This window comes from Gossypium raimondii, chromosome 10, assembly GCF_025698545.1.
Source record: "Gossypium raimondii isolate GPD5lz chromosome 10, ASM2569854v1, whole genome shotgun sequence".
In the NCBI taxonomy this organism is placed as follows: Eukaryota; Viridiplantae; Streptophyta; class Magnoliopsida; order Malvales; family Malvaceae; genus Gossypium; species Gossypium raimondii.
The window spans coordinates 14,301,306-14,324,419 of NC_068574.1; the positions used below are offsets into that span (position 1 = coordinate 14,301,306).

At 34.5% G+C, this 23,114-nt stretch overlaps 1 non-coding gene across 1 annotated transcript; it reads left to right on the forward strand.

The window, feature by feature from the left end:
• Positions 1 to 23,007: 23,007 nt before the first annotated feature.
• LOC128034211 (small nucleolar RNA R71) lies at positions 23,008 to 23,114 on the forward strand. The gene has a single exon (XR_008190342.1). It is a non-coding gene; the product is annotated as a small nucleolar RNA R71 (small nucleolar RNA).

Below are 23,114 nucleotides of genomic sequence, written 5' to 3' on the forward strand. Positions count from 1 at the left end.
ACATGAAATAAATGTCTAATATGAATAGATACATGATAGTGATTATATGTGAAATTGATATATGATTGAGTAGTATGTTATGATGATGTTACAAGGTTAATGATTTGCCACAATTGTGGCAAATTAGTCTTTTCTGCAATTAATTAGATGGTTTTCAAGTCGTTTTAGATTATGTTGTTATGTTTTCCATTTCTATTAGTAAAATAAGCATTTTTATGCAATTTTTGGTAATGTAATGACCTATGGGTCAATACGAGCTTAGGGAAGAACTAAAAGTCTATTTAGTGTGCAGAACTATGACACCTTATACCCAACCCAGTTGTTGGATTTGAATATAAAATATCACATTTCGTTGTCAAAACAACTTACTTTTCTATCTTACTTTTTTTAAAGGAAACGTAGTGGTAAAATTATTTTATAAAAATTTTGGCATCATTTTTTTCCTATTTTACATAAAAACCCCTGCAAAATTTAGATTTTACAAAATATCCACATTCAAATCATCTCCCAAACCAATTCCCAGCATTTTGATTTCTCAAAACATATCAATAAACTAGATTTATACACTTTACTATTTCATCAAAACATTAGTTATAAAGTACTAGCAAAGAAAACATAACAAAAATATTTAAATTCAGTTTACAACATAATATTAAATATATGTAAGCCTAGGTACATGCCATTTACATAATCTATAAAGTAAACTTTTCACCAACATTGTGTGAGCTGAACTTCAGTACTTCGGATGCTGCTGGAACGACCTAATGAATCTAATTACTTGCGCACGGAAAAATAGACAACCGTACGCTGAGCAATTTTTATGCTCAATGGTGCTAAAATCATATAAATCATTACATAAGTATTAAACATAAATTAATTTGTAGAAATAAACTAAAATATAATTATAAATATCATTAATAACATCAGAATAAAAGAAAATTCTAAGATTAATAAACTTTAATATTTTGATATTGACAAATAAAATAAAGAAAATAAGCTTTTTAATCAAATTCAAAATTGCATAATTAATTTAATTCACACAAATGGAAATACAAATATATTCAGTTTTTGCTTTTGCTTTTCTTTCAATTTGGACGTCGTGCTAAAGTTTAGACTCATAAGTAGATGCACGAATCCGCTACCCTGAGTTGTTCGGCAACGGTGGCTATCAGAGTAGTCCACAACCCTCAAGGAATTAGGGATAATAATAATAACTGACCAATTTGGCCTTTCCTCCCTCGACCCTATAGGAATTGGAGAGTTCTAAATCCTCTGATACAAAGACTCTATGGCATGCTAACTATATCTGATTTAGTCTAACATATTGTAACGGGGGTAAAAACCAAATTTCATGATCCTTTTCAATTCCATTTTCATATCATTCTTATTTTATTTTCATTTCATGTTCAAATCACATATCGCTTAATGTAAAATTAGGCTTCCAATTCAAAACATATTATTCATTTTCTTGCTCAATCATCTAAAATCATAATACTCAAATCCAAATGATAACTATGAATTTGCTAATTTTGATCATATGAAAAACATAATATTCATCTCAAACATAATTTTATAAATATTAGCTAAATCATTCAAACTCAAAAAAATAAAATAAAATAAAATAAAATAAAATAAAATAAATATAATTAGTCATAGTAAACTAAATATTCTAAAGCTTTATGTAATGAAAATAATATATTAGCACAAACCGAAGTTTCAATCGCTTTACTCCTTCTCTTCGCTTTTCTCCTTCAAGATGTTCGCTTCATTTTTTGCTACAATAGGAGCAATTCAATATGAAACAATGTCATTTATTCATTATAATACTAAAACTAATAAAAACAAATTTAAATAGCATGGTTAATCAAGTTAGCAACTTTCAAAATACTTGATAAAATAAAAACTATTGGTATATATATGTAAAATAAGCTTCAAAGATACAAAATCTATGGAAAATTTGAAGAAAAAGCATACTTTAAGCTTGCATTTGAAGGAATATAATGAAAGAAAATTATTTTCTTTCTCCCTCTGTTTACGTGAAAACAAGAAAATGAGAAAGATTTCATCTTTTCTCTCTTTTTTTTTTTATATATTATAATATTAATTAATAAAATATTTTAATTATTAAAATATTATTATTAATAAAAATATCAATTAAAAGGAATAATGAAACCATTGATTTTTTAAGTAATGGTAAAATTTCTATTAAGTCCTTTCCATCAAAATAAAAATAAGATAATTGCACTTTAGTTTCTATACTTTTCCAACATATTCAATTTAGTCCCTGAACTCGATACCGAATTTTTAACCTAACCACATGCTCCTACTAATAATCCTATGTGTTTTCATGTCTAACAGTTTCCTCTAAAAATGATCATAATTTCTTATACTATTATTTATTGATAGATCACTTATTTAGATATTTCTACCATAAATATTCTTCTTCTCTCTCTTCTTTTTAGAGTGAGGATGTTACTAGAACATTATTTTCAAGCAAAGAACATCAAGGATGACTACAGGGTCGTAGCATCGACATGTGGTGTCGTAACACCGCACTTTGAAGCTAAAGAAGTCACATACGAAGTTCAGTGTCGTGACACTGGAACGACTAAATGCAAAAATAAGTCAAGGATGCTTTTGTCTGGACAACACATTTTATTCAACCTTATGGCATGTATTTGACCTAGTTAGGGCAGGAGACATTGCTATAAATATTCACATTTAGGCTAAGTTTGAGTCATTGTTGAAGGAGTTGTTTTTTAGATAAGCTTTTAGGATTTAATTTCATTTTTAGTTTTCTTTCAATTTAGTCTTTTATTTCAAAAAAAAAATTTTTCTTCTTCTTTTGACTTGGATTCAATATGGAACCGAGCCTTTGTTTCTTTAGTTTTTATATATTTCTTTTTGGTTTTTAATTGCAATCGACGTTATCTTCACAACTGTCAAAGGAATTTCGTCTTTCACGTATAACTTGATATCGAAAAGGATCAATTTCTATATCCCCTTTCTTTCTTTAATTATTTTCTTTGCATGTTTAATTTGAGTTTAGGGAAAATTGCATCTAGACCCATGAACAGCTAATTTTCTTAGGGAGATTAACAATCGGATGTGGGAATAATTAACGAAAGAAGTAGGGTTTGTTTTCGAATTAGTTGGATTAAATTATGTGTGATTAAACCCTAGGATTGACGACCCTTGGAAGTAATTTAGGCAAATGAGGTCGAGAGAATAGTTTACCGAGTACCTCATAATTTATCCAGGTTTAAACGGCGAGGTCAAGAGATAAGTTGTTTTTTTTAATTAATTAATTAGTTAGAGGTCGAAAGGTAATAACTTGTGAGTTAATAGTTAATTCAATAAAACTAAAATTCTGAAGTTAATTAGGAACACTGGCATGAGTTAATCTTCTGCTTGTTTATTGGAGTTCATTTTGATTGTTAATTTGTCTTTATTAATTTATGCTATTTCTGTTATTTAATTTTAATTTGGTTTTTCATACTAATATTTTAGATTATTATTGTTTAGCCCTGTTAGTGTAGAGAAGAAAATTTTAGTTTAATTCAACCTCCATTGGGTACGATCCTCGGAATACTTCCTAGAGTGTTAACACTTTACTATATTACAATTTGACCCGTATACTAGCGGACACCACTACTTTATTTGATATCTTTTAGCTACAATATTTCCAGTCCAAACATTCGCATGTTTGGCCAAGGCCAGTTAAAAATGTATATGGTTTGATATTCAAAAAGTGAAAAATTAGTATAAAGTTTTAGAGTTTGTAATGATGTAGAACTGGTAAGGATGTCGATTGAACTTGGTAAATGATTGGGTTATAAACGACATGCCATTAAGGTTAAAATAGAAGTTGGGTGTTGGTCAGGGATTTATTTATTGATGGCTGAGATCTAGCATGTGTTGCAGATTCTCGAAAGCTTAAGTGAGCAGCATTGAATAAAGTGTGTAAAAGTAAACCTGACCTACAACTTGTGTGAGCAACGTAAATATCACAACTTGTGTGAGAAAATTGAATTATTGTTTATCGATGGCTGAGATCCAGCACATGTTGCGGATTCTCGACAGCCTAAGTGAGCAGCATCAAATAAAGCTTGTATAACTAAAACAAGTCTATAGTTTGTGGAAGTAAATTAGTCTCGTGTACCCGAATTTAAATTGCTATAGTTCTCCAGACAAAGAACATAAATGAAATGATTCGAATGATTAATATGGATCGAATGGTTATAATATGGATCGAATGGTTATCTTTTCAAAATTTGCATAGCTTTTATATTATTTGATATATGATGAAATGATTGTATATATACATTTGATTTGAGTATCATGGTATAGTTATGCAAATGAACTAACCTTTTTTGGTGTATTGTGAAATTGCACATGAAAGCATAAGGATGATAAAGGATATCATGTTAGATACCACTTTATTACAATTGTTTAAATTGTTGTAATTTCAAGGTAAGTTAAGTAAATTTTATATAGACTTATTAAGCATTCAAAATGCTTACCTATTATTCCCTTTTTCCTTGTAGATCTGAATGCGTCGATCGGATCACCAGAAAGCTCACACTATCCCATCAGCAATTCGGTAGACTTTTGATCATTTTAATTTCATTATGTGGGATTTACATAAGAGTTTATATGTGTTAGCTTGGTATGTTAACTTGTTGAACCTTACCTAATGCTTAGTTTTGGAAAGACTAATGCTATTGTAGATGTGTTTTTCTTCATAATATGGTGTGATGTTTGAATGGAATTTATAGACATGAATTAGAATGGGAAAAATGTTTATTTGAATGGATACAATACATGATAGTACAGAATGAGATTAATTAGGTTAATTTGGCATGTTTGGGAGCCAAATGTGGCATGATGAATTGATTAGTTTGAAATAGTTTAAAAATGATGTTTTGACACATCATTAGAATAATTTTGAGAAGGTAAAATTTGTGCAAAATGCATCAATATGTTAGGTTGAAAGGTTAACTTGAAATAGGTACCAAAAGACCTAATTTTACCAATAATAAAGTCCTCGTCACAATGAGCAATTTTTCTTGTCGCAATGTCGACCGACGTTGTGACATGAAAAAATATTTGGCAATGTCACGATGTGGAGGAAGTGACATCACAACGGCAACCCTAGATTTTCAAAACCTTGCAATTTTTTCCTATTTCATACTTGAGTCAATAAAAGGGCTTTCATAAGCTCGATTAAAGACTCGAATTTAATTGTATATCATAATATTCGAGTGTTTATGACATGATTGAATATTTGAATGATTTATTTAGTCCTTGTACAATTCTGGGTTGATTTTAGAGCATATGTAAGCTCGTATAAGACCCAATATGGTAATATTTAGTGATTATAAATTGAATTTACTATGATTTTATGATTTATGTTTAATTTGAATGCTAATTGTTCGTATTTTATTCGACAACGATTGTAGCATTCCATAACTCGAACCCGGCGATCAGGTCGGGTGAGAGGTGTTACGCAACGAATACTCCATGTTTTGATAACCAATCCATTCCAAGTATTACATCAAATTCACAAAATGGGAGAGCCATAAGATTAGTTGGGAAATCACAATTTTGAACATTTAAGGGGCATTGTTAGTACATTTTATTTACTCTTTCACTTTGTCTGAAAGGATTCGTAACTATTACATCATGTTCAATAAACTCTACCAGTAATTCTTTTTCTTCTACTAATGTGATGCAAATATATGAATATATAGAACCCGGACCAATTAAATTAAACACATGAAAATTAAATAAAGAGGAAGTACCGGTAAGCACATCTAGTGCATCTCCCTCTTCTTTGGTTCTGATGGCATGAGCTCGAGGTGTTCGAGCCATAGATTTATTAAATGCTTCTCTCATTGATCTTTGTCCGCCTTTCATAATTATCTAATTTAAATAATTACTATTTAGTCCTTCAAATTTCCCTATAATTCCACTCATGAATCATAATTTATTTTGGTAAAATTTCACTTCTAGTTCTTCCTCATTTTTCCTTTAATTCAATTCAATCATTAAAATTTTTTATTTTCTACTTTTGCCATACTTTTTATTCTCATATTAAAAGTATTTTTTTTATTTTCCATTGACTCTAACTACTTTCTATACTAATACTCAAAATTCCTATTTTATCTATTTCTAAAATTCTCAAATATACCTAACCCGACTTTGTACTATTTCTAACTCAACAGTAAATCTGGGGTATTACATTACTATAGTTTGTGAGTTTAAATTCTTCTCTTGATGTTTTTCTCTTTCCTTTCTTCTCTTCGGTGTCGATTGATTTTTATAAATTTCTTTGCATGTTTAAATCTAAAAATCTTGGAATAATTGAGTGGTTGAAGTTAGTATTGGACACATAAAAGACACAAGTTTGATTCAGTTTGTTGATGTTGGGTTTTATTATTTTGGAACTTGAATTCAATTCCAACTAATTTTTATAGATTTTCTTCTATCATGAAACCTAAGAATCTCAAATCAGGTAAAAGGGATGCTGGTTGCCATTTTTCTTTTTGTTTTCTTACTCAACTTTTAAGAGGAGACCTTCTCATAGAATAATATCAAATCTTTCATCATCTTTAAGAACATAGAAATAAAACAAGTTAATTAAAACAATTATAATTAATCATAAATTAACTAATGAAAAATTAATTAAATATAAAATATTAAATAAAAGAATTTTCCTATAAAATTTTGCAACTTGCCATCTAAGAGCTTGGATGAAGAATCATGATGAAGGCCTTGGATGGAAAAAAATCATGATGGATAAATATGGTTCTTATGGGTGCCAATCGGAAAGGTAGAAAACAAAAGAGAGAAGATAGAGCAGAAAAGGATTGAGAGAGAAAAGAGAGGAATGATGACTAGGAAAACTGAATTTGTTCAAATGCATGACTCATTTCATTTATAGCAATTATATAGGGAAATAATTATTGTGATAAAAATTCGTTAAGAAAGTAGTAACTGACAGTACAAATTTATTCCTTAAATGCTCTGTTTCACTAACTCTGTAGCACACTGTTTCATTAACTTCTTGCCAAACCGCACTGTTTTAATCAGCTATGCTTTCAACCATAACAACTACTCCTTGCTTGAATAGATCCTTGTCCTCAAGGATCTATATAAGGAAAGGTTTCCTTCATTTGTTGAAATGATTCCTACTTCACATCCTCTGGGAAAGAGTTGGTCCATTCTACCAGCACTTCAGTGATAGCCCTGTGGCCTTTCCTTACCATCCTTTTGTCCAAGATTTTGACAGGCTCCTTAGCCCAAGCTTTATGAGCATCCACTAGTGGCAATTCGACTTGAACGAGTGCAACTCCTACATGTTTCTTGAGTTGGGAGAAATGGAAAGTAGGGTGCACCTTGGATCCTTGAGGTAACTGTAACCTATATGCTACTGTTCCCACTCGAGCTTCCACATTGAAGGGACCAAAACATGTAGGTGATAGTTTTTGGTTTAGTATTCTTCTGACAGTGTGTTGTCGATATGGCTGGAGTTTAAGATAGACCAAGTGCCCAACCTTGAATTTCCTATCTGTTCTATGTTTATCTGCTTGTTGCCTCATTCGATCCTGGGCCCTTTTTAAGTGAAACTTCAATAGCCTTCTTGCTGCTTCTCTTTGTTGTAGGCTCTTATCCACCTTAGCTACCTTGGATGGTCGAGTGGAAGGTGGAGTTGTACCACCACTTAGCTAGTGGAAGCCAACTAAACCAGTCTTGTGGTCTCTCTCCAGTCAAGCATTGAAGACGTCCTTTAAGACACCTATTGAGGACTTCAGTTTGTCCATCTATCTTAGGGTGGTAGGTAGTGGACAACTGTAGTTCACCTTACCTCTGTCTAAGATGATCGAATCAGGCATTCCATGCAGCCTATAAACAGTGTCCAGAAACTCTTGAGCAATAATAGAAGTAATATAGGGGTGTGTCAATGCCATAAAGTGCCCGTATTTGGTAAGTCAATCAACCACTACAAAAATGACATCTTTTCTTTTTGACTTGGGAAGCCCTTCTATGAAATCCAATAGAGATAGAGGACCAAGCTCTCTCTAGGATTGGAAGGGGTTGTAGGAGGCTTGGTGAAGCCATTGTTTCTGATTTACACTTCTAGCAAGTAGGACATTCCTTCACCCATCTACGAACATCCTTGGTTAACCCCTTCCAATACAAAATACTAGCCAATCTTCTCTTGGTAGCATACATTCCAGAGTGTCCACCTAGTGCACTATCATGAAAATGCTTGAATAATTCTTGCCTAAGGGCACCCTCATTCCCTACTATAATTTTTCCATTTCTCCTAAGGAATCTGCCATCTTAAGCATAATTCGGGTGCTTGTTCCCCTATTTCTGCACTTCCATACATAGTTTCTGAACCTTAGGGTCACCTTGGTAAGAAGCTTGGACCCTTGCAAGTAAGTGAGAGCTCACACTACTGCCAGTGAACTGTAAGAATTGCCCTTCTTCTAATGGTTGTTTTCTAGATAATGTATCAACTGCTCCATTACTTGAGCCCTTTCTATAGATTATTTCATCATCATAGCCTAGCATCTTCGTAACCCATTTCTATTGAAAAGGGATCACAACCAATTGATCAACTAAGAATCTCAGACTCTGATGATCGGTTCGAATTTTAAAATGCCTCCCCACTAAATAGGAGTGCCATTTCTTAACTACTAACAACACTGTTAACATTTCTTTCTCATACATTGAAAGAGCCAGATTTCTAACCCCTAGGCCTTTGTTAAAGAAAGCCACATGTTGTTCTTGTTGTTGTAACACTGCCCCCACACTAGTTCCTGAAGCATCTGCATAACATAAAAGTCTAGTTCAAAGTCATGGAGGGGCAATACTAGTGCTGTACAGAGAGTCATATTAAGTTGTTCGAAGGTTATGGTAGTTGTATCAGTCCATTTCCAAACATTTTTCTTTAACAAGACTATCAAAGGTTTAGAAATGGTGCCATAATTCTTGATGAACCATCTATAGTAACCTGAAAGTCTAAAAAATCCCCTCAGTTCCTTGATAGAAGCTGGTATAGGCCAGTTTTCAACACAATTCACCTTGGCATGGTCCATAGAAACCCTTCCATTGGAGATAACATGACCTAGGTATTCCTCTTGATTCGTACCAAAAGTGCACTTGCTCTTCTTAACAACTAGCTAATGATGTCTTAACAGCATAAAGGCTTTTCTAAGATGATTCATGTTTTCTATCCAATTTGTTGAGTACACCGGTATGTCATCAAAAAATACTAGCACAGTGCTATTTAGTAATGGCTTAAAAATGGCATTCATTAAGGAGCATTTGTGAGCCTAAATGGCATCACCACGAACTCGTAGTGACCTTCATGGGTCTTGAAGGTTGTTTTTGGGGTATCAGTCTCATGCACTCGAATTTGGTGGTACCCGAATCTTAAGTTGGGCTTAGAAAACACTTTTGCTTGCCCCAGTTTATCCAACAACTTTTCAATTAGGGGAATAGGGAACCGATCCTTGATTGTGAGCTGATTGAGATGCCTAGAATCAACACAAAGTCTCTAAGAGCCATCTTTTTTTTAACCATGACCATTGGAGAAGCATTTCTTTCACCATTTTTTTAGCTCATTCTTTTGGATCATGGGGTACCTATAAGGTCTCACTTTGACAAATGTTGTTTCATCCTTCAAAGGTATTCTGTGGTCATGAAGCCTAGGAGGATGTAACCCCGAAACCACATGAAAAATGTCCCCAAATTCCCACAAAAGCAGTTGTAGTTCTTCTTGAGTAACCGAGAAGGAACTCGCAGACAACTTTACTTGCTCAGTGCTAGCCAAAACCAAGGTACAGGGACAAATTTCTTTGTCAATCATCGAAAGACATTTGCCTAGCTATTTTTAATTCAACACCTTGGTGCTCCTAGGAGGAATTCCTTGAATGGTGCAAGGAATACCCTTGGAAGAGAAACTCATAACCATCGATCCAAAGTTCTAGTTTATGGAGCCTAGGGAGAGCAACCATTGTATCCTTAACACTGCATCACACCCTTTTAGAGGCAAGGCCATAAAGTCAGTGGTGAAACCAAATCCTTGAACCTCCCATATCACCTCATTACATGAACCCCTGGTGAACAATTGCCTACCATCAACCACAGTGACCCTCGACCTTTGTTGTTTTCCAATAGGTAAGGATAACCTGGTCACCAGCTTAGAGTATAGGATATTGTGTGTACTCCCCGAGTCTACCTGGAATAAAGCCTTGGTGGTTCTTATTTGTGCCCTAAACCTCATGGTATGGGGACCCCTGCGAACCCTTAATGGCATGCAAGGACAAAAGAGGCCCTTGTGCTTAGTCTCCTTCAGTAGGAGGGTCTTCTAAATGATCTGAGCATTCTTGGAATTTGTAACGCATAGGTTTGTGCAAGTGTACACAGTCATTATCAAGTAATAAGTAAGTATCGAGTTATCATCTCCACAGGGATTGTATTTGTGCTAAGTCACTTAATCTGTAAAATTATATTAACAATTTAGTAAATAAAAACACAATATAGTTGAAAAGTGGTGATTAAAATATATTAAACTAAATGCAATGATCCCTAATGCAAATTATCCTAAGTATGCAAACTAAATGAAATAGATTTTAGTAAAATTGAACACAATTTTGTAACAATTATAACATAAATAAACTAGGAAAATTACTTTAATTAAACTCAACTTATTATCAACATGCTTAATAACATTCGAAAAAACATTCCATGGCAACTCGATCTTTCATGAGTTTGGAAACCACATTAGGTCCTTTCGGAATCCTTTACTTAGTAAATATGCATTTTACTGATCTTTATTTACTAAGGGTTTTCTTAGTATTTGTGTGAAGTAACATGGATATGTCAGGTTTGAAACAATTTAATCACACAAATCTAAAAACTATGCAAATAACAGAGCTTGGTCAGAGTTGTTATGTAACCTACAATTTAATCGGGTCAGGATCTAAATTGAGCATGCACATTTCAATTATGTGTCCATTAGCCATCGTCTGGTCAAGATCGCTCAGCTAATTCAGGTGCATTCCAATAACGTATGAACGAAATACAGACTTGATTCTAATTGAAAACATGATCGATTGAGGCACAAACATTATAAGCATGAATCAAATAAATATTATTTAGTCAAAGCAATCATCCTAGCTTAAATAAAATTAAGCTAACATTGTTGTAAACAAGAACAAAGAACACATAGCAAATATCTTTAGATTAAATTAAAGAAAAGAAAGATTAAACCCAATTCAGAGTGGCTGTCACCTAAGACTCTGACTGATAAGGCTCCTTCGCTTCTTTTCTTTGCTCCTTTGCTGATGGTTCTCCAAGGTGGCCGACCAAAGGTTCTTTAAGAGGCTAATTTTGCTCAAAATCCTTATGAAAGGATGATGATAGGCATGAGGGGGAAAGATACCTAAGAGAGCTGAGAGAGGAGAGAATGATAAATGATTGTGGGATGATTGTGGGATGATTGTGGGATGATTGAAAGATGCTTGAGGGATGATTGAAAGATGCTTTAGGGATGATTGAAAAAGTGAGAAATGAGCTCTTATTTATGTAGGTGAGGCAAGGGAGCTAGTTTACTAAAAATAGGAGTGTCCATCTTTTGAAACTTCTTCCAAGGATGGTCGGCCATGAATTAAGGAAATATGGCTGATTTTGCTTGATTCTTGGTCAATTTGAGTGCCACCACAACTCAGGACTAAGACTCGATCACCAGCAAATCTTCGGGAAAATCTCTGATTTCTTTAACTCTTCAAGGACCTTGTGTAATTAAACCAAAAATTGATTTATGATCAGCCATGTGCAACCGAAAATTGGGTTGACTTGGTCCTCAATTTGGATGGTTTTGCAATTAGAAGAAAACTCTCAGACCTGTCCAAAAATAGTAGATAGTTTAGAGGACCAAATAATATAATTTTAACCACTTCAATTAATTAATTTACTTAATTAATCAAAACCCAATTTATTAATGAAATATTTAAAATAAATTATTAAATATAACTTTATATTTTTTATTTAATTTAATCATGCATGACCCACTTTATAGCTTAAAAATATAATATGCTCAAATTAATATAAAATAAGCCATTTTATGCATGAAAACTATATAATAAAGCATAAAATCATATTTTAATAATTTCCATGTCATAATTTCATATTTTTGTATATTTCATTAATTTATTAAACAACTAATTGGTTTTAACAATAAATTTAAGTAAAAAGATGATGAATTATATAGGAAAAATCCTAAATATTTTTCAGTTGACACACCCCTAAACTTAAATTATTGCTCGTCCCAAGTAATGTTCATGCACAACACAAGGTCTTGCTAAGGCAAATTTTGCTAAGAGTGTAAGTAGCATCAATCTTCGTCTCATAATAATGCATCAATAAATTCACTTATAGATTTTTTTTATTAACAAGTAACTCATATACAAACATTTTGAAAATTTTATTTCTAAGTTTCAAGATATGCCAACGTGAATCATAGTTTGCATGTATGTCACAGCCATAGATAATATTTTTCATTCAACACAATTTCTCATCAATCAAGCAAAATAATCATAAGGCTTATTTATGATCTTCATATGTTGAATTGAATACTTTCTCTCCACTAATGTAGGTGACATAATTATCAAATCAAAAGGTCTTTTATAAGGTTGTAATGGGGCTCGGTTAAAGGTAGGGATTTTAAGAGATGAGACATTTCAGTTTCAAAATCTTAACCTTTAACTTGTCTTGGATTTCTCGAAATTCAACCTTTTTCTTCAAATGAACCTTTGGAACTCCCCCAAACTTATTTTGAACTCATACTCATATATTTTCTTTTTGGAGACTGAGCAAACTTTTCTTCACTCTTTCTTTGTCTCTTTTCTTTTAAGGATGATCACATACATCTTCTAAAAATTTACCTCAAATGTTAATTACCAAGACAACTTTAGTTAAGGCGGTGCACAAAATTAGGATAACTTCAAAAGATAGAGATATGACTTGTAATGTAGGTTTATTACAATGGACATGCCTTTAAGCTCAAAATTATAGTTTTAAGGGTCTAATATAAAAAGATGGGCTTGAAAAGGCTCAAATGATCCAAAGAAAAATGGTGCCTATATCACTTTAGATTTTTATGTCTCCTAGGATTTCACCTCAAGAAAGTTACTAAGTCAATTCTAAAGATATAAACCTTCATGCATGTCTAATCTCAAGAGAAACTAAGTTTTCATGGCAAACATTACCTAATACTAAGATCATAAAAACATTCCATTCTTCATGATAACATACAATCACCCAGACAAAATCATCATTCATGATTGCATACAAGCTATCTTATTAAAAAAAGAATTTCTCTAAAAGTTCATTTATTAAAACATACTTATGAAAGAAATGATTTGAAACATACTTGAAAATTTTAAAAATTTGAGCAATTTTCCTTACCCCCATTTAAAAAGAAGAAATGTCCTCATTGCAAGAACAAAGTAATGAACGAAAACTGAACACTAGGTAGGGTTGTAAAGAAAGAGAGGTGAGTCAATAAGACTACTTAAATACCAAGTCTTTCCTCATAACCCAACCCTAGACATGTTCATTCCCATTGTCACATCACTTAGTCTTTTCCTTTCTAAAGAAGTATTTATTCATGCTTGCTATGTTTTATTTTGCAAAAATTAAATCCTAATTAATAAAGAAATAAATTCCTAAAGACCTAAAAACAATTACATAAAATACAAGACAAGAATCCCCCTTTTTATTTTTCTGACTCATTCCCTTTGTCAATTTGCATATTCAGTATCTTCCGTCCATGTTTCAAAGATAGCATTTGGGAACTCGGGAACAAAAGTGTTAGCGATATTCTGAAAAGTATTTCGAATTGAATCATCCCTAATTTTTGCATATTTCCAGTAAGTTTGCTGTTGTTTGTGCATGAACTTGCACATGTCCGTCATAATTGACAGCTCTGATTTCTTTGAAGTACTTGCAGGAGTCGGCATTGGAGTCGTAAATTCTGGTTCAACACTTAGCTTGACTGGCACTTCTTCTAGCTCAATCCTTGGTTTAGGAATGTTCGGTTCCTTATTAGATTTATCCTCTTCAATTTTACTTGTTAACTCTTCAATTTTTGGCTCAGTTGGTTCCTTTTGCTCGCCTTGGTTCAGCTCATGCACTCTCTCTACTAACCTTTCAAGATCATGACTTGTAATGCACCCTTGTACATATTGCCCCTTCAGATTTGCTTTTGTTTTAACATGGGCCCTTAAGAAAAGTGAAGTGATTAATGATGGGAAATAAGCACTTCCTGCTTTCTTTTTAGCACAATCGTGAATCTCTTTGATGATAATTTTCCCAACATTAATGGACTTTTCTATCAAAATTGCATATAACAAAAGCATCTGTTCCATCAAGATGGTGGAACAATGTGAGATAGGCATAAAACTGTAGCGAACAAAATAAAACCATACCTTTACTACTGGTTTTAAGTATTCTCTTCGACAAGATTGGCTCCCATACTTTCTTATAACCCATTGGGATCCATGATTTGTTACAATATCAAGCACTTGTTGAAGAAAATCCCTATTGATATTGTTCATCATAAGGTAGTACTCATCTTCTTCAACATCAGGTAAATTAAACAAATAATTAATGGACTTAGAACTAATAGGTACCTTTTTCTTTCGAACGATGACTTCAGTAGCATCTTGCATAGTCAAACTAGCATAGAATTCTCGAACTAGTTCATCATCGGGAAGTGAACGAGCATCATAGAATCGTTCCCACTGGAGAACCTTGATTATCTTTCTAATCGGCACGGGAACAACCATCACATCATTGCTTTTCAGGTTAAAACCTTTTAACGGCATCATAGGTTGATGCTTGAAAATTGAATCAAATCACTCTTTCACTTCTTCATTGATCACTATCGAGGTTTCAGGAGTAGTCTTTGAAGATCTGGTTCTTTTACGAGACATGGTATCTTTTCTCGAAATTCGGCAAAGTTTCTGCACAAAAGAGAAAAGAGAAATCGATAAAGTGGGTAGAACTTGCTATGGCAAAAATCTTGCGATGAAAAAAGGGAATTTCGGTAAAAAGGGAAGAGAACTAGGGTTTCTTTTGAGATTTGAGGTTGACAGCACAAAAGGGAGATTTAGAGGTTTTTAAGGTGTAAGCAAATTGCTTTGAGGGATATGAAAATTAGTAGAATGGAAAGGGGTTTATATAGGGAAAAATTAGGGCAACATGTAGCAAAAATTTAGCTACACTAGGGTTACATGGGCAGCAAGCAATAGGTGTGACGGTAAGGCATGGATTTTTCCCTTATTTTTGCTATCTTGGGTCTCAAACTCAGACTGTATCTTACTAAAAAAATTGATTAGTACTTGGGCCAAATTTGACCCTTTTTATTAACATAAAAATTTAAAATTAATCAAAATAAATTAAACTAGAAAAAAAAACATTTTAAAACTTAATTAGAAAATTTCTTCTTAACAAATTACATTAAATGAATTTCTAGGAAAGGTTGGAGGGGTCACAACGGTCCCGCTTAAGTTCCAATCTCCTTAGAAAAAATTAATTAAATGTACTTAATTAAGAAAATAAATTCTAATTAATTATTTATTTACAAAACGAGTTCATGAAAAATCAAGGGTCTGTTAATTTGAACGAGGATTCAACTCGCTCAACTTCACTATCCCAATAATGTTTGAGACGTTGACCATTAACTTTAAACGTACCTCCATAATTATTGTATAATTCAATAGCTCCATAAGGATAAACTCAGTAGATGGATAGGGTCCTTTCCATCGGGATTTCAGCTTCCCAGGAAATAACTTCAGCCTTGAATTAAACAACAACACCTTCTGACCTTCTTTAAACTCGTGAAGTTGTATATGAGTATCATGCCATCTATTTGATCTTTCTTTGCATATTTTGGCATTCTAATAGGAAAACAACCTCAGCTCTTCCAACTCATCTAGTTGTAACATCCTTCTCTCACCAGCTTGCTTAAGATCAAAATTTAACTGCTTCAAAGCCCAATGAGCTTTATTCTCCAATTCTAATGGCAAATGACATGCCTTTCCAAAGACTAATCGATAAGGAGTCATTCCTAACGGAGTCTTAAATGCTGTTCGATAGGCCTATAATGCATCATCGAGCCTTCGAGACCAATCTTTTCTGCTAGGGCGTACTACCTTTTTAAGGATACCTTTGATTTCACGGTTCGCTCTTTCAACTTGCCCATTGGACTAGGGGTGATAAGCAGTAGCAATCTTGTACTTCACATCATATTTATCAATTAACCACTTAGCCATTTGTTCACAAATTGAGAACCTTCATCACTAATAATAGCTCTTGGTGTCCCAAATCGTGTAAACACATGCTTATGTAGAAATCGCATAAGTACCTTAGTATCATTTGTAGGGTATGCTTCAGCTTTAACCCACTTGGATACATAGTCCACAGCAACTAAAATGCATTTGTTCCTATATGAAGAAGGAAACGAGCCTAAGAAGCCAATGCCCTATACATTGAATAATTGAATGTCTAAAATATTTGTTAAGGGCATCTCATTCCTTCTTGATATATTTCCGGTTCTTTGACACTTATCGCAGTTCTTTAGATAACAGTAAGCTACTTTAAATAGTGTAGGCCAAAAGAAACCTGCTTGCAAAATCTTTGCTGCAGTATGTGAACCACCAAAGTGTCCCCCACTTGGAGATGAAAGGCAATGATACAAGATCTCAGCAATCTCGCTTTCAGCTACACACTTTTGGATTATATTATCTACATACTATTTAAACAAAAATGGATCCTCCCAAAAATAATACCGACTATCATGAAGGAATTTCTTCCTTTGTTGGTAAGTCATTTCTAAAGGAATTATTCCACATGCAAGATAATTGGAAAAATTAGTAAACCAAGGTATTTCATGATTTTGATTTACCTCAAATAAGTGTTCATCTGGGAAATTCTCGTTGATAGGCACACATGACTGAGTTACCTCATCTTGCTCCAACCTCGACAGATGATCAACTATTTAACTTTCGACACCTTTTCTATCTTGGATCTCAAGGTCAAATTCTTGGAGTAAAAGTATCCAGCGAATTAGCCTTGGTTTTGCGTCTTTCTTTGTGAGCATGTATTTAATGGCCACATGGTCAGTAAATACTGTAACTTTGGTACCTATAAGATCTGAGCTGAATTTGTCAAAAGCAAAAACTATAGCGAAGAGTTCCTTTTCGATTACCCTATAATTGCGTTAGGCTCCCGTCAAAGTTCTACTTGCATAGTAAATAGGGTGAAACACTTTATTTTTTCTTTGACCCATCATAGCTCCAACATCATAATCACTTGCATCGTACATCAACTCAAAAGGTGTGCTCCAATCGGGTGTAATGATTATTGGTGCTGAGATTAACCATTTTTCAGCTCTTCAAAAGCTTCTAAACATACTTTGTTGAAATCGAACACTATATCCTTCTCTAACAACAAACACAGCGACTTAGAAATTTTTGAAAATTCCTTGATAAACCTTCGGTAAAAATTGGCATGGCCTAAGAAAATTTTGACTCCTTTCACATTAATTGGGGTCGGTAATCTTTCAATTACGTCCACCTTTGCTTTATCGACTTCAATTCCTTTATTTGAGATCTTATGACCTAAGACAATCCCTTCCTTGACCATAAAATGGCATTTTTCCCAATTAAGGACAAGGTTCGTCTCTTCGCATCTCTGCAGTACCTTAGCTAAATTACTTAAACAGATATCATAAGTGTTACCAAAAACAAAAAAAATCATCCATGAAAATCTCAACAAAATTTTAAACCATATCAGTAAATATTGCCATCATGCATCGTTGAAAAGTTGCAAGCGCATTGCATAAAACAAAATACATTCGCCTAAAAGCAAACGTACCGTATGGACAAGTAAAGGTTGTTTTATGTTGGTCCTCCGGGGCTACAACTATTTGGCTATATTCCGAATAGCCATCTAAAAAATAATAGAATTCATTACCTACCAGTCGATCTAACATCTGATCCATAAAAGGCAATGGAAAATGGTCTTTCCGAGTGGCTTTGTTCAACTTTCTCTAATCAATACAGATTCTCCAACTGATAATAGTTCTCGTTGGAATTAACTCGTTACACTCATTTTCAACAATCGTGATTCCACCTTTCTTCGGCACACACTGCACTAGACTTACCAACGTCCTATCTGAAATAGGATAGATGATTCCTGCATCTAACCATTTGATCACTTCCTTTCTCACAACTTCTTTCATAGTAGGGTTGAGCCTCCTTTGCCCATCAATTCGAGCTCTTTCACCTCTTTCTAAAATAATTTTATGTATGCAAAAAGAAGGGCTTATACCTCGAATATCAGTTATGTTCCAACCAATTACTTTCTTAAATTTCTTTAGAACAGCAAGTAGTTGCTCCTCTTGATCTTTCGTCAGTTCTGCTGAAATAATTACAGGCAAAGTAGAACAGTCACCTAAATAAACATATTTCAAATGGAAATGAAGTACCTTTAGTTCGAGTTTAGGTAGTTCTTTAACTGACAGCTTGGGTTGCACAAATTCTCCGACTTCCAACTGTAACAGTTCAAATCCTGTGGATTGAATAAAATTTCTCGGATTGGCTTCCATCAAAGTCATATTTTTGTAACACCCTAAATTTTGGGCCTAGAAAAAATAAGTTTTGAATAAGGGAACAGTTAGGAGATTGCACATAAATATTTAGTTGTGCAAGGAAGTGACATAAATGAATGTATGCTTCAGTGGTTAAGTGATTTAGGAGTGTTTGGAAGTGTCTGAGAAGTCAGGGGTTCAAGCCTTGGCTTATGCAAAATTTTTATTTTAAGTGAATAAAATCCTTGGATCTAGATATAGGTTTTTAAATTATTGTGGTTAAAATATGATACAAATGAGTTGTTGTCTAGTGGTAAGGGGCGTGTGGAGTGTACATGGGGTCTAAGGTTCGAGTGGTGGTGCATTAGAAAGGGAGTATTTATTTTCCTGCCTAATTCGTATGGGTGGTAGAGTTGGATTGAAATACTGCTAAATGGAGTTTGAACTGGTCATAGAGAGAATTGAGGAGGGATATTTGGAGAGATTTGAGGAGAGAATATTGGGATTTGGGGAGGTTGTTGTTGTGGAGAGATATATACCATCTCATTTTTTTCTTGTTCTTGATGGGAGATCGGCTAGGTTTTCAAGGTTTTCATCGCTTTCTCCAACCTGCAATGCTTCCATTCCTAACTGGTGGTGGTCGAGGTTGATTGGCACATTTCCTGGGAACCAAGGCTGCGATGATCATTTATTTTCGGAATAAGAGTGTTCGGAACAATGGGAATTCGCAAATCGCATCAGGTGTGTAACCACCTCACTGTAACTGTAGAACGGCAAAAGCCGAAAATTTGAAATACGGCCTTGAGACCACACGAGTGTGTGATCGCTCGTGTGGAAAGCCAAACCTACGAATCATGGACGATAAACTGTAGAGGCCTCCATGAGCATTTTCATGGGCTTAGGCCGTAATGGGCCGTGTGGGCTCAATGGGCTTGTCGGCCCCCACGGATGAAATCCACGATTTCTGGAAAATTTTGGACTGGGTTGTGTAGTTCTCATAACCATGGCGAAATCTGGGTTGAACGGGCCGCACGAGCGTTTGGGCACACTTGGGCCGAGTAATGGGCCTTGGGCCAATTTACACTGTTATGAGCAAAATACCTCCATAGGGTAAAATGACTGAAATACCCCCATAGGGTAGAATTATCGAAATACCTCCATAGGGTAAAATGACTGAAATACCCTCATAGGGTAAAATGACCGAAATACCCCCATAGGGTAAAATAATCGAAATACCTCTATAAGGTAAATGACCGAAATACCTCCATAGGCTAGAATGACCGAAATACCCCCTAGGGGAAAATGAATGAGATACCCCATAGGGTAAAATGACTGAAATATCCCATAGGGTAAAATGACTGTTATACCCCTAGGAGATGAAATGACTGTTATGGCTTTATGTTATGTATGACTGATTTGCTCTATGATATGTATGACTATGATTGAGCATGACATTTTGCATACACGTATGATATTATGCCACGATATATTGCAAAGGGATGGGTTGTTATATTTGGAGGAAGTGTACCATACTAAAAGGTTGCACGGACGCCCAAGACGACTGTAGACCTACTGATGGCTATATGTCATTTATTTTACTGGCAGCTTTACTGTAATACTATTTAGTGCCGTAACCGGTGCTAATCTTGGTGTGCTTGGCTGGGTGGGTCGATTTTATCCCCACATGGTGTCTTTGGCGGGACAGAGTGGTGTGTAGAGGCTGGATTGGGTAAGATTTCTAACTGTATATCTGCACTGGTTATGATTTTTTACTTTTACTGCATCGATTAATGATATTACATACTGTTCAATGCATGACTAATATCTGTTACTGTTATGGGCTAATGCCCCACTAATACTATTACTGAAATTGGAAAAGGCCCTACTGATTACTAGAATTGTGATGGGCTCAAGCCCAATCGTTTATTGTTAAGAGAAAGGGCTTAGGCCCCCACTGAACTGGACTGTTACTGTAATGGGCTCAGGCCCAAACTGTATTTATCTACTGCTTAATTGACTGTTTGCTAGTTAAGGGATTACACAATGAGTTTTTGTAAACTCACTCTTCTATTTAACTGTACAGGTAATCCCTAATTGTAGGCAGGTCGGTGCTGCGAGGGACTCGGAGGTGGCCACACAACTGTAGTTGTGCTACACTTGCTTTTATTTAAAATTAAAGTTTGTGTTGGGTTTTGTTTATGTAATAAGGCCATTTATGCTTGTTTAAAATTTTAGTTGGGCTTTTGCTTACTTATTTTAAACTACTAGTTTAGTAGAAGGCGAATTTTCAAAATAATTATTGTTTTCAAAGACACGAATTTAAACATTAGAGTTTTCAAAAGCTTCTGTGATTTTAGATCAAAATTTTATAACAATAGCAGATAACAAGGTAAACGTTTTTGACTAGATGATTTGTTAAATAATAATAAAGGGGTTTTTAAACCTAAAAACAATTTTTTACCAACGAGTTCAATTTTCACTAAACACCTCAATGTGACACCCCTAGATTCGGCCATAACTCCTAGGCCGGGTTTAGGGCGTTATAGTTTTCTTCACCTTCTTCATCCTCCAAAGGTTCAAGATCTAAGGTGTTCTCTAATAGATCTTCTTCAAAATTGTTTTCCATAGAAACCAAGGTTTCTATCTCTTCCATAACTGAACACTTTTCCACCGGATCGGGAAATTTCATCGCTTTAAGAATGTTAAAGGTTACTTGATCCTTTTGAACACGCTTGGTGAGTTCTCCTTTCTGCACATTAATTAATGTTCTTCCTATGGCTAAGAATGGTCTCTCAAGGATGATCGGCACTTCCTTGTCTGCTTTAAAATCTAAGACAATGAAATTAGTAGGAAAAATAAATTTATCAACTCTTACCAAAACATCCTCGATCTTTCCTTTGGGATATGGTAAAGATCGACCCGCTAACTGAAGCTTCACAATTGTAGGTCTTACATCACCTATCCCTAACATCTTGAAAATAGACTTAGGCATCAAGTTGATACTCGCTATTAAGTCACACAAAGCTTTACCACAGTAAGATTCACCAATGTTACTAGGTATAGTAAAGCTTCCTGGGTCTTTCAATTTCAGGGGCAGTTTGTTCTGTAGGAACGTACTGCACTCCTTTGTCAAGGCAACAGTCTCATACTCACTCAGTCGTTTCTTCTTGTACAGTATATCCTTCATAAACTTCACATAATTCGGCATTTGTTCTAAAGTCTCCACCAATGGAATATTGATGTGTAACTGCTTCAGAACATCCAAAAACTTCTTGAATTGCACCTTCTGTTTCTGCTTGTGTTGCTGCAATCTTTGCGAATATGGAGGTGATGGAACTTTCGGTTGAACCAGACAACTTTTCTGAGTAGGTAAATCTGCATCCAAAGAATATGTTAAAATATCTGAATTCACTAAGTCAGGGTTTACCATGTCAGACTTTGCAGATTTTGATTCTTTTGGTGTAGAAACTTCACTAGCTGGTTGATTCTTCTTAACGAGCTTATCTTCGGCATCAATCAGTTGGGGTTCTAGAATTTTACCACTCCGTAATGCCACTGCCTTGATATGTTCTTTACCCAAATTTCTTCGATTCTCAATATCGCTCGGCAAGGTTCCTTTTGGTCTATTACGTAGCTCCGTAGCTAACTGACCCATTTGGTTTTCCAAATTTTTCAGTGTTGCTGCTTGGCTTTGAATCAAAGCGTCATTCTTTGCCATGTACGCTTTCAACAAGTTATCCAAACTATTTGATGCCTCAGCTTGAGGTGGTTTTGGAGCTTGCTGATTAAACCCTTGAGATTGGTTGGGTCTTTGCTATAATAAGTTGTTGTTCGGTCCATTTCCTTGGTTACTCCAAGAAAAGTTAGGATAATTACGCCATAAAGGATTGCAGAAGGTGGACTGGGGTCCTAGTCCACTCCTATTTTGGTATTGGTTGCCCACATAGTACATTGACTAGGGATTTGATGGAAAATTCTCAAAAGAATAACCTTCCCCATAGTACATACAGGAAACTATTTCAAATGGACTTGGTGGCTGAGCTGCAAAATTATTAGTACTATTAGCGGTTAACTGTTTTAACATGGAGGAAATAGATGATACCTGAGCTGATAACGAAGTGGAAGAGTCAACTTTATGAACTCCAGCTACACATTTTCCTGAAGCTGTTCGATTTTTTGGTCATTGATAGTTATTACTCGTGATCCTCTCGATGATCTCATAAGCCTCATTATAAGACTTAGACAAAATTGCATCATTCGCGGAAACATCTACCATCAATCTTGTATGTGCATTGAGACCATTATAGAATGTCTCTAACTGGATACAATGAGGAATCCCATGATGAGGACACTTACGAAGTAACTCTTTGAATTGCTCCCAAGCCTCAGACAAAGACTCATCATCCAATTGTTGTAAAGTTGTAATCTCGTTCCTCAACTT